The following is a 14,013-nucleotide window of genomic DNA, read 5'->3' on the forward strand; positions in this document are numbered from 1 at the left end:
ATTATGTGTTGTGATTGTTTGAGAGTTGATACTCAGGCTGATGTTATTGTCACTACAACTTTTTAGTCCTATTGTCACTCTTGTAAAGTGTGGCCTAAAATAGCAAAAAGTGTGGCCTTTGATCAAAGGGCACACTTTCGAACTTTAGGCAACACTTTTTGAGGTAACATAAAGAAACTAATCTTTAATCAAAGGCCACACTTTTCAAGTGTTGCCATATCAGCTACATTTAAAAAGCGTGGTCATTAAGGTATAAAGGTCACGCTTTGCAGCACTTATAAGTGTTGCCTTTGTTTTGCTATTGGGCACACTTCACATGTGTAGCCTTTTGTAGCACCTCTATAACAACACTTAAAAAATGTTGCCTTCATTTTATTATTGGGGGCCTTTTGGAGCACCTCTATAACACTTAAAACACATGACCTTTTCTTTATAGTAGCCACACTTAAAAACGTAGCCTTTTATACATCCTTTATGACAACACTTGTAAAGTATAAGCATGTTTTAGCCACACTTTTAAAGTGTACCAATATTGCCTAAAATTTGATAGTTCAGTCCACATTTTACAGAAATGGCATTAGGCATATAAAATATTAGTACGTAATATCTAATTGAAAAATAATTATTTTGATCGGAATATATACATCACTAAGCACATTATATAAACATACATATTTATATATAATCTCACGCACCAATTAGCTAATAAATAATTAAAGTGCATAAATTTGCAATGAAGCTTCAAAGAAACATATCTTTTACATACTAATTAGAAAACATAATAAAAATTTGTACCAAGTTTCACACAAAACCAAATGTATATAAATGTATACCAAAATATTTCAAAATTTCTTCATCATTCACTTCAATCTAGATCAAGTTTAGTTGTGGCGTCCACCATTCAAATTTGATCCCCACATTGTTCCTACACATTCAAAATGAAATAAACAATTGAAGTAAAATTATGCTCAACAAATATACAAATATTTTTTTCAATAATCTTAAATGAGGAAGTATGTAAATCCAAAGTTTCTTTAATTCATTCAATCAAGTTAAAAGTTCAGGATTTAAGTTTCTTGTGAATTTGTAAGATAAAGTACCTTTTCATGAACTGAAGCATGAGCTGAGCCGGATGAATTTGAAAGAATTTTTCCTCTTATAGCTTGTGCATTACTTGCATCAAGTGAAGGAATGTTAGATCCACCACTCCCTGGTGTATCTTGAAAATTCAATCTAGGATTGTTTTGCACCAGGCTCAGGAAAGAAGCCAACAGGATACTAAAAGCCAACAATTGAAATATCTTGGATAGCAACAGACAAGAACGTCTCTCGTGCGTCTTATGCCATCAGCAGCTACAGGTGAATTTCTTTGAAAGAATAAAATCAGCTTTAGCTACATAAGTTTAGTTAGTTTTAAGTTTCACTTGCCATGCATTATTTGACTGTAGCGCGTTTTTCTTCTAGAAGTGTGAATAACTACTAATCAGGTCACTAGCAGCCACTGCATTTGTAGACCAACCTATTTGGAAGAATGAATAAGCACTCTTGGTAAAGCCAATCATAGTTATTCTTATAAAGTTACTCCCTACTAAAAGAAAGGAAGCAAGAACAAATGAGATGCTACAATCACAATTACGAACTGATGCTTAGTTCGGATCATAAAAAGTCTTAGATGCTTGTGAAATTCTGCATTTTCTCACTAACCTTTTTTTGATAAATTAAGTTATTTCATTCACAAACTTAATTCTACATTTTCTCACTAACAAATAGCATTATGTTCAATCAGTGTCATTATTTCAAGGACCATCACATAGAGAACTTGGAGCCCTATATAAGACATTAACTCGCTACTATTTAATCTGTCACTTTGTCAGCACAAGTAGAAAGTGCAAGCTTATACAAACAACCTATGATCTAAGTTTTCGTAGGAGTATATTGCACGGATGTGAAGAGCATAACATCTAATGCAAAATATCAAATTTAATCCAAAAGAAAGAGACAGATGACATAGAAGAGGTTTTTAATGCAACTAGACCCAAAAGACGTGCGGATACAGATCTTACTAGCTTTCAAGGAAAGATCATCCAAAGCAGAAGAAGTAACAAATGCACAAGAAAAATTAGTATGGTAAATTAAGGAACTTAGTGAAAACTAAACAACACCAACAGTATGTCCAACAAACTCAGCATGATTATGCTTGTGAAGAAACATCCATCAATCACCACAAATCAGACGTAGTACAAAGACGTATACCTGAAGTACTTCTAATCTTGCGCAAACATTATCTGCTCCAAGGAAAGTGGCAGCATCAGAACATAAATGGTCACCCTCTATCATTAATCAATCTTTTCTTTGGGTGAGCATCTGTATTTATGAAGCCTGTCCTGAAGAATTTACTCATTGATGGGAACAGTTAGCATTTTCATTAATGGGAACAGTTACCACTACTCTTCCAACCATGATGCTTCAAAAATACATAATTGTCAATAGCTGCAGAACCAAAATGAGGACTCACTGGATGTCTACAATCAACAGCGATAGCAAAAATTATGTCATCTCTTTGTGCTTTTGGTTCTTAATTTCTTTGATCTCTGCCATAGAGGCTGTTAACCAGAACATGAAAACTATAAGAAACAATGACAGGAAGCACTTAACTGGAAATATCAATGTTGATAGACTAAACAGTCATGTGATCTTAGGCTTTACATTACTGATCCCGCCATAAAATACTCAAAATTGTGTAGCAGTTGCACAAGAGAATAAAATAAACATACTTGAAGATTTCTTAGAGGAGTGGATGACATGATAGTAGTTGTTGTTTTGTGGTTCGCCACAGTTGAAGATACTCACTGCTCAATTAATGGATTACCACTCGTGAGAAATATCAGTGAGCTTCAACAACATAACTACGCCAGGCCTGGTTTATCTCATACTACAATTGCAGGTTCAGTCTTGCATGACATGAAAGAGATAGATGTGTGGCTTCAAACATCTGCCCTTGTATCTAGCACACCAATCCAAAACCACTCATGTCAAGGCACTCTCTATCTTGCTCCTAGTTCACATTCAAAGTACCTAGGGAATCTGAAGGAGTTTCATATTTTCCCTAATAGCACTTTCCATATCCCTTTTAATGATGTTCACCAGGTAAACTATATACTTGACTACTCAACTATCTTTCCAGCCACTCCAATGCCATACCCCACCCCACCCACCCCTAAAAAAATAGAAACTGATCATTAGCATAACAATAAGCAAGAGACTTCAGTTCTTTATTCAAAATGGACAGAAATTAGATCTAAATACCTGTCTGATCTAAGCATTAGATGCTTCAGAAAGCCAGAGTGATAGTGCACATTCCATGGAGAAAGCACCAACTCTGGATCCCGCCAGCATTCTGGCATAGTTGAGAGAACCTAAATCACTAAAGCATTTTTATACAAGAAGTATCTGCATCAATTACTCCACTAGCTTTTGTCCTTGCCAATCTATCTACAATAGACGGCAAAAAAACAAATGAAAAAACTGCACATTATCACAAAACAGGTAGCATAGAAGTAAGTCATATTTATACTAAATCAACCGATAGAATTAACTATCCATTAGTCCGAACCCACAAACTAGTTGGGACCGGTCATTAGTTTAAGCACCATCTCTTTTAGAAAAATAATTCTAAAACAATAATGCATAGTCACTGTACAGTTTGTGTTAATGTTCTGGTTCCTATATCAGAAACAAATTTGAGACAAATAAACCAATGAATGAACTATTCATCACAACACAAATGTCTATTGAGGAAATCAGTTCAAAATGTTACTGTGCAGCTCTATCATGATCTGCGGTCCAAGGTTCTGGCCTTGACAGAATCACTATCTGCCAGGGAAGCTTCGTGCTCAACTATGTAAGGCTGATAGCCTGCCGCAATTGACAGATTACCTGAGCCACCACTACTGCTAACAGACCTTTCAGAAAATTAGTACTAGTATATATATAAATTGAAGTGCCTCAGAATCATTTCATGGTTTGATGTTACTGAAAAATGAGAAATGGTCAAGAAACTTATCTTCTCCTTTTTCTTTTCTTGATCTTAGCTATGCCAAAAATGACAAGTAAAAATAAAAATTCAATTAGGAAATTAGTGACAAATAAAAGCGAACGGATGGAGTATATGACAGTCGGAAAACACAAAGCTCGAAGCAAATAGGTACATACAATTCTCAATGTGAGTTACATGGTCACTTTGGTAATCATTGTGCTTTATTCCAAGTAATTTCCTTTTAGCCATTTATGAAATACATATTTTAGAAAGATGACATCAACTTATGTGGAGTTTAATTCACGTTACAAGTCATATTTATTAAGGGTGTTAGAATATAAGTAGGAATAGGAATAGCATATAAAATCCTACTTGGAAAAGGATTGTAATGTAGTGTCCTATTAGGAAAAGGATTGGAATGTATTGTCTATAAATAGGCCTCAATGTAATAATGTAGTTACAACAATTCAATAATATTCTTATTATTATTTTCTTAGCCGGGGGTCTATCGGAAACAACCTTTCTACTTCTTTAGAGGTAGAGGTATGGACTGCGTACATCTTACCCCCCAGACCCCACTAGGTGGGAATACACTGGGTTTGTTGTTGTTGTTGTATTATTTTCTCACATGGTATCAGAGCTTCCACGATCTTGGTAAAGAATCAAAGAGTTTCCGCTGTCGGCGGGCGGCTATAATCCATAGATGCCGCCCGTTTGGCCAATGATTATGTTAGCAAAAGTTGGGTTACTGGCTCACTGTGTATCTTTCTAGTGACTATTTTCTCATATCTTTGCGTAGCACCATACATCTGTCCAGTGACTACTTTTTCATATCTATTTTTCTTAGCACCGTACTTTTTTCGATGACTATTTTCTCATATCTGATTTGCATAGCACCGTGCATTTTTCCGAACTACTATCTCATATCTGAGTTGCATAGACTCATGCATCTTTCTGGTGACTCCTCAGATTTAATTTACACAGTTCCGTACGTCTTTCCGATGACTCCTCATATCTTTTTCAGTAGGGTCATGCGATCATTCCGACCCTACCCATATAATTTCTCTTTTCCAGTAGGATCGTACCGTCATTCCGACCCTACTCATATAATTTCCATTTCTCAATAGGGTTGTGCCGTCATTCCGACCCTATACATATTTCTTTTTTTCAGTAGGGTCGTGTCATCATTCTGACCCTACCCATATACCTTTTTTTCCTCAGATTGTAGTCACTATTCATCCATCAAATCTAATAATCCGGCATGTGAGCATGTTTCAGCTAAGTTTCCGGTGACTTTCATGTTCAAGATCTACTCGTCTCTTGATTTCGAGATGAACCATATATTTTATACCAGTTTTCGGCAATTTTCCAGCAACACATCGACTTTACGGCAATATTTACTACTTTTCGGATCACTTTTTCAGTTTGTTCCGTTTCAATTGAGGTCTCCTAGACGTTTAAAGCAGTCCTTATCAGTTTTCTTGCAGATATCTTAACCAAGTCCCTCACCGATTCTCATATTAGTTACATCCATAACAAGCTTGGTACATATGTCTTCTATGCACCAGCTTGAGGGGGAGTGTTTGAATATGAGTAGAAATTCGAATAGCATATAAAATCCTACTTGGAAAAGGATTGTAATGTAGTTTCCTATTAGGAAAAGGATTGGAATGTATTGTCTATAAATAGGGCCTCAATGTAATAATGTAGTTATAACAATTTAATAATATTTTTCTCTTATATTTTCCCACAAAGGGAAAATGCAGAATATGAATCATTCACATCTGTTGTATCTGGGATCCTAAATAAAGGGGAAAAGGGGTTGCTTGAGTAACGGCAGCAATAAAAAGCCTCGTCTAAGCATTCAAGATTCTCAACGGAATAAGAAACACAATACTATGGAGGATATAACACAGGACATACATGTGAATGAGCTTGTCACAAGTGGCCATGGCTACTTCTTTGAGTGCCTCACTCGATGGTGGATATGCATGGCAAGTACGAGGGATGTCCGGACACAATGCTCTGTACTGCAATGCCAGTTCAGATTAGTAAATAAGCTCCCCTGCATTAGATAACATAATATGGACACATAATATCTTATCACTCTCTTTCTCCACATCTTGGCTCTATTGTTTGCTAGGAAAGGAGATTTGCTAACACGACAATCAACTCTGAGTGACTTTACCCGTTCCTCAGTTTTCCCAACATAAGCCACCTCGGTGTGGGTTTAAACAACACCAGGCACTACATGAGTCTACATGACACGCTTTGCCTGCAATGAACTCTACAGCCATATCTTCATCATCTAATACTTCACAATTATTAATATTCATTTACAAATACAGCCAAACCAAAACATCAATAATCAAAAATAACAGATAGAAAAATAGAAAAAAGTCGTAGAGTCAAAGGGATTTAGCAAAGCAATTCTACCTAACTGCACCAACTAAAGCTAAATATCTCTAATTTTCAGCTTTATTCTAATCACAACCAACTCAAACAGGGACGGAGCAAGGTAAGCCATGGAGTTGACCCCCTTGGTCCAAAAATTACACTATTTTTACATGATTAAACTTAAAATCTCCCTAGTAAAAATCTTGACGACATAAAAAAAATGAGGAAGGAAGATAACAAGCCAATACAAAATGAACAAAAAAGAAAAAGCATGACGGCAGTTTAAAATTATTAGTAGATAAAGAAGACAAATAGTATGAGGAATATGAAACTTATGTTGTTTTCTATGAGCCAATTTCAACTTGAACCAGACCAATTTTCAGGTTTGCATGTGGCTGATGCCTTGGGTACGGCGGCGGAAGGAAGAAAATACTGCGCGAGAAAGGGAATTTGTGTGCCATTTTGCAGCGAGAAAAGGGGAAAAGAAGAATTATCCTTTCTTTGACTCGTCAATTTCATATCTTGAAACTCATAATCAAGAATCTAGTTTCTAAAAAAAAAGATACAAAGTATTGAACTTTTGGGCAGTAATTGAGAAGCAAAACGATTCAATTTTTAGCAGAGGACAAGGAAAGCAACAAAAATTGATTATATGAAAGCATCTAAAACTGGTAAAATAGATGATAAACAAAGCAACAAAAATTTCAAGAATTTAAAACAAAAGCTTACCATATGAATTAAAGGGATTATTGATCATGACCCATACCAGCAAATTAATTCATCAAATCAAGAAACACACACAGTGAATTGATCGAAGGAATCTGATTCCGTTTTGCAATGTTGGGTGGTGGGGGTGGGGTGGTTTCGGAGAAGGTGGTTTCGAGGTCAAGCCAGCAAGTAAAATTTGTGATTTTGCACCTCTCCAGTAATAAATTATCCCTAGCTAGCCGCTATAAGAATTGATGAACAAAACCCTAGCTGTGCGATTTCAATTCCACACTAAACTATCACCGATGAGAATAAATCCTATACAACATTTCAGAAAAATGATATTATGTTTTATGATTTTTTTAATTCAAAATTGGAGGGAATAAAATATATTGGAGAGAACATAATATTTTGGTCTTAAAAATATTGGAGGGAATACCATATTTTGACGTAAATTTATAAAAGTTGCAAGACAATACTTATAAATTATTATTTTAAAATAATAAAAATAGTCACATTATAAAAGTGTAACCATATATGTAAGGAGCATTTCCAATTATATAATGATATGGCAACATTTATAAAATTTAGAAAAAAACCTAAGGCTACATTTTAAAAGCGTGTCCAAAACTATTTTAGAAAACACTTTATAAGTGTTGTCCAGATTTAGTTTGGCCTTAGACCAGAAATATTGTAGTGTGTGCTAGATATGATTTTTGGAGTGAAATAGTATCCCTTACTACACGGTCTTATATTGTTTTGCTAAGACTGTTAACTTATCCATACCTGGCATACTCTCAGTAGTGTGGCAAGGTTCTTTTAGCCCATGTACTAACAAGAATTATTTTTCATCATTGATCTAGAAGATTGATAGCGAGAGGGGTGTAAGCCATATCTTGCCTATGTTTGTGATATTAGTGTGGAGAGTTCTTTACTTAATTTTGTTCCTATTGTTTATGAGTTTCCTGATGTCTTTCCTACCAACCTACCTAGACTTCCTCCTGAACATGATATTGAGTTTGCTACTAACCTGAGTCGAGAACCCAACCTATTTCTATGGCACTTAACTGTATGGCTCTTGCGGAGCTTAAGGAGATAAATTTTCAACTTTAGGATCTTCTAGGTAAGGGATTCATCAGGTCGACTGTGTCTTCTTGGGGTGCTCTCATTCTGTTTGTGAAAAAAGATGGTGATATGTATGTGTATTGACTATAGACATATGAATAAAGTGATAATAAAGAATAATTATGATATGTCTTATATTGATGATTAATTTAACCAGCTTCAGAGTACAACAGTTTTTTCTAAGATTGACATAAGATCCAGATACCATCAGTTGAGAATTCAGGCGAAGGACAACCCTAAGACCGCATTCAGGACTCGCTATACTGTTATGAGTTCCTGTGATGGCTTTTGGGTTAACCAATGCCCCAACAACATTCATAGACTTGATGAACCATGTTTTAAGACCATACTTGGACTCTTTTGTGATTGTTTTTATTAATGATATTCTTGTCTATTCGAGGAGTAGGGAGGATCACGAGCGACATTTAAGGATAGTGCTCCACACTTCCAGAGATCATAGTTTTTTTTTTTTCAAAATTCTCAAAGTGTGAGTTCTGGCTAGTCTGTGACATTTCTAAGACACATAATGTTTAAGGATGGGATTATGGTGGATCCAGTAAAGATTAAGGCTATTCATGCTTAGGCTAAACCTACATCTCTGACAAGGTTTGCAGTTTTATTGGTTTGGCAGGTTACTATAGATGGTTCGTCGAGAGATTTGCTACTATTGCAGTGCCTATGACAAGATTGACTTGGAAAAAGGTTCCACTTTAGTGGTCCACCGAGTTTGAGGAAAACTTACTAAAGCTCAAGGAATTTCTCACTTCAGCTCCCATTTTGACTCTTCCAATTAAGGTAGAGGGGTTTACTACATATTACGATGCTTCTTATATTGGTTTAAGGTGTGTTTTGATATAGCAGGACTAAGTTATTACTTATGCATCGAGACATTTAAAGGTGCATATGTGTAACTATTCCACTTATGATTTGGAGTTAAGGGTGATAATTTTAACACTTAAGATTTCAAGGCATTACTTGTATGGTGTTCGCTGTAAGATATTTATCGATCATCATACTCTTCAATACATTATGACTTAGATGGAGATTAATTCGAGGTAGCATAGGTGTATTGAGTTTCTTATGGACTATGATATATCTATTTTTTACCATCTGGGTAAGGCAAATGTGGTGACAGATTCCTTGAGCCGAAAGATGATAAGTACGGGTGGTTTGGCTTTCATTGCAGTTTCAGTGCGATCGTTGGACTTGGACATTCATTTCTTAGCCAACATGAAAATTTAGCTTTATTTCAGACCCCTATAAGATTCTTACTAGTGTTGAGTCTAGGTATACCTTGATAGAGTAAATTCAGGGCTAATAGTTTGAGGATAGTAGCTTTATAGAATTTATGATTAGGTGCTGAGAGGTGAGTCCAAGAGGGCTACCTTAGATTTTGGGGGCATTTTTAGATTTGATGATCGCATTTGTGTTTTGAGGGTTAGAGGTTTCATTCAGTTAATACAACATGTATCTCATAGCTCCAGATATTTTATTCATACTAGGACAACAAAGATGTATAGAGATGTAAGGCAAAATTATTGGTGGATGGTATGAAGAAGGATATGGTAGACTTTGTAGCTCATTGCTTTTGTTATCATCAAGTAAAGGCCAAGCATCTTAGACCTGGAGGATTGATTCAGAGACTACCCATTCAGTGCTAAGAGATTAGCTTCTATCTACAGTTAAGAGGTGTTTCGCCTTCATGGGGTTCCTGTGTCTATTATCTCAATTAGAGGATCTCATTTCACTTCTAACTTCTAGAGAACTTTTAAGGAGGAATTGGGTACTCGGGTTGACCTTTGCATAGCTTTACACCCCCAGACCGATAGACAGTCTGAGTGGACTATTTATGTCACGATCTAATTTTGTGAGTCATAATGTCACCCATTTTAACCCACCAACAGGTAAGCCAAATCATAGCTCAGAATGGCAAGTAAAGGGCTAATTGGTGGAGGGTATAGCAAATACCAAAATTAAGCATACATTAAGATTGTAAGCAATAAGATATAAGCATAATGATATATATAAATATAAAGAAGAGAGAGAAATAGAGCAAAAGAATATCGCATGATCAAGTAAGGTTGGTACAAGAGCCACGAAAACTAGAAGAATAAGAGTATTAATACTATCTAATATATGGGTAGTATTGATAACTAAAGATTGTCCAAAATAAATAGGAGAGAGAATAAGCTCCAGCTCTAAAATCCCACTCTATCTCTAAACCTTTATAATAAGCTAGATAGAATGTCAGCAAGGACAACTAGTACTTATATTTGCATCAGAAAAAGATACAGAAGTGTAATATGAGTACCAGAACAAAGGGTACTCAGTAAGAATCATCAGTCGGCTGAGCTAAATTGTAATAAAAGTATAATAAGATGCAAAAATATAAACTAAAGTCATGGATAAAAGGGCAAACCTGAGATAATACTTTGACTGACATGTAATAAATAATGAAGTAAATAAAGTCGAACGAATACTAACTAAACCCTAACTGGCCCCCATATGCGCAGAAAGTGTAAATAATAGAAACACAATCCAATCGATCCCCCATAAGCCCGATGGATACAATAAAGAGAGAACCGTCAACCACAATAATAATTATAAGGTAACCGACAACCAAAATCATATCTATGAATCCCTTTCACACCATAACCACCGGACTCAAATCGAATCATTAACATCATAAGTGAACTATAAACTCCAAACTCTAATTGGACTCTAGTATCATATACACCAGACTTAAACCAGGAATTTAGTATCATAAGTGAATAGTAAGTGTCAGACTCGAAGCGATTTTTAAAGTAAGTACAAGGTAACAAGTCTAGTCAAGAATTTAAAGATGTCTAAATTATCCTAAAAATCAAGAATATATGTAATTCAATGAAAGAAGGTCTCCTAGGTCTACAAGGAGCTATTAGGATATTTGACCTAAAGTAGGATCGACGGGGCCCACCACTAACCCCAAATTCCATATTAAGGCAATTTCTACCCAAAACTAGACTAAGGATTCGAAGTTCTACTACAAGGTGTTAAATATGATTAAATAAGTCCTAAGGCAATAATTTAACTCAAAGAAAGGAGGAATGAGTCCATTCTACCTAAAAATGGCTCTTTAACGAGATAATATTCCAAATTTAACTAAACATGCAACCAAGTCATAAATTCCAACCCAGATCTAGAATAATACTATACTAATACCATAATAAAGTTCAATATGTGAGGAATGTAATCCTAGCCTACATATCATCGATGAAGCCCAAGAAAGTCCACTAAATTAAAGCTTTTACCTTTCGAAAGGCCTCCTCACAATACCATGCTATCAAAATAATTATCTACATATTTATATCAAAATAACAGTACCCATATTACATATAAATTCTTTGGATCCAAAATTAAGGTAAAAATCCCATATGGGGCTCGTTATGGAGTTATAACTTTGAAATCGTCAAAACATACCTTTGATCTCAAGGATCATTTAACCGCAAAATGGGTGAAATCCAAGCACAATTACTCCCTCAAATCTGGCCACAAAGTATCTAGAGATTTGGGTTTGAATTTGGGAATTAATTAAGAAATTAATGAAAACTCACGAAAATTTTGATGGGGAAATGTGTAACGCCCCAAATCTAGTACCCAGAATGCTATACGGTTCTCATGACCCCGAAGGACCACAAGCTAACCCATGAGTGATATCTGTACCTGTATACTGCATAAAATAATTTATAATGCGGAAACATGAACTGAAAGGCCATAAGGTTCAAAACTGAACATAATCTGAATGATATAACATCTATGTGGGGTAATAGAATACCCAAAACAAAACTGAACATACTGAAGTCTGAAAAATAATAGTCTAGAAAGCTTCTAACTGACTGAACTGTCTCAGTAAGGAGTTGATGGGACATGTCCCTAACTAACACTAACTAATAAACTGATTAATGAGATAATAGGGAAATAATCATGTCCTCGAAAGATGAGGACTTACTTCTAACTCTGTTTGTGGATATCTGGAATCTACTATTGCTCTGGAGCTCGTGTTTCTGACCTATAGTAGAAGACATCATAGCGCAACTGGGTCAGTACTTTTAATGTACTGATATGCATATGAGGTAGGCTGAATGCATGGGGTTCATATGCATGAACAATAATAATAACTGACTAACTATCATGAGCATGAGAATACATGCATGAGACATAACAACTGACACTAATACTGTGATAACATGATTACTGAATCTGAATATAACTAATAACATAAGTGATTGTATCTAAATAACATAAGTGATTGTATCTGACAGTCCTGAATCTGATAGAACTATCTGAGTTCCATACTGTATCTGAGTTGACTGTATCTGACAGTCCTAAAATCTGAAGAACTATTTGAGTTCTATTACTGAGACTGATTGACTATATCTGACAGTCCTGATTCTGTAACATAAAATTGTGGGAAGTAGTTATCTAACTGACATACCCCTGATATACCATTATGGCTGAGTTGGAGTCCAATCTATAACCCCAATTAGAAGGGTGTCAATACCTTGCCACCGGTAAGGACAAGCTGTGGGCGACCCTCATCTGATAGTGTCCCTTAGACGAGAATGGTGGGTCCCTTATCTAACTGTGCTTATCTACCTTATCAACCCTCATTAGAAAGTGTTGATGTCTTATCCTATGCTGGCTACATAGTTCTGGAATACAAGGATGACTTCTAAGAATCACACCCTCATCTGATAGTGTGTGTTCCCATTATTGGGTTCACTCGGTGCTAATTCCTACTCCCATCTGAATAGACTCTGAACATGATTTACTAAACTGAGAATAGGCTGAGTTACTAAATTCCGTTGATTGATGGACTACTACTGATATCTGAAAACTAACTGAGTTCATGAGATCATGGAGATTTCCTGAGTTATAAGACTATCTGAAGTCTAAGGATCATAGCTTGACTGAGAGTATCGTGAAAACATGACATGGCTCTAGGCACACAGCTAATGTTTTGGGTACGAGTACCCCCAAGACTCGATGGAAGGAAACTGACCAAGCATAACTTACTCGAACATATAACTAACATCATAATCCATAATACATTTATAGAAGCATTTTATCAAAATATGTGATAGGCAGAACTTGTACATATGTGGGGATTTCATGGTATCATGCTAGTGTCAAGACCTGAACTAGGGCCTGGTCGTGACGGACATCCCGAACCATGAAGGCCCGAAATGCCCTTCTCTATCCGATAATCATGCAAAACATTCATATAATAAAAGAAGATGCGAAAATATAATCTGCTACGGAAACTTGGTTAATTCTGAATTCAACATAAGTTTGGAAACTGTAAATCAACTACATCTAAATAATATCTGACTCAGTCTGCGAAATCTCTACTACATAAAAATCTGACAACTGTCTGAAACTGGGACAAGGCCCCCAGTAGAACAAAACTGAAATAAATGACATAATCTAAAAGGATAGGCCTTCCAAAATAGAGAAGGCTCACCACTGCACAATCTGATCAGCTGTCTGAATTATCTACTGCTTATTTGGACCCCTAGACTGAGCCTCAGAACCTGAGAGGTAGGGGGATGGGGTCATTACAGATGTACTGGTACGTAGAGCATATCCAAAATAATCATTTATTATTCAACATATATGAGAGCAATTTAAAAAAGTTCATGAGTATATCATATAGTAAGAATTCACATGGGCATTTTAAAGACTATAAAAAAAATCATCACAACTCT

At 35.7% G+C, this 14,013-nt stretch overlaps 1 long non-coding RNA gene across 10 annotated transcripts; it reads right to left on the reverse strand.

Moving 5' to 3' along the window:
* Positions 1–698: 698 nt before the first annotated feature.
* On the reverse strand, positions 699–7,562 carry LOC107842502. Of its 10 annotated transcripts, none has more exons than XR_007045082.1 (6): positions 7,163–7,562; positions 5,960–6,066; positions 2,775–3,492; positions 2,254–2,603; positions 1,101–1,519; positions 699–925 (listed from the first exon to the last, which is right to left on the reverse strand). It is a non-coding gene; the product is annotated as an uncharacterized LOC107842502 (long non-coding RNA). The 10 variants fall into 10 exon arrangements; XR_007045081.1 differs by adding an exon at positions 6,225–6,311 and having other exon boundaries at positions 2,254–3,492; XR_007045080.1 differs by adding an exon at positions 6,225–6,323 and having other exon boundaries at positions 2,254–3,492.
* Between the last annotated feature and the right edge of the window lie 6,451 nt (positions 7,563–14,013).

This window comes from Capsicum annuum, chromosome 9 (genome assembly GCF_002878395.1).
Source record: "Capsicum annuum cultivar UCD-10X-F1 chromosome 9, UCD10Xv1.1, whole genome shotgun sequence".
Classification (NCBI taxonomy): domain Eukaryota; kingdom Viridiplantae; phylum Streptophyta; class Magnoliopsida; order Solanales; family Solanaceae; genus Capsicum; species Capsicum annuum.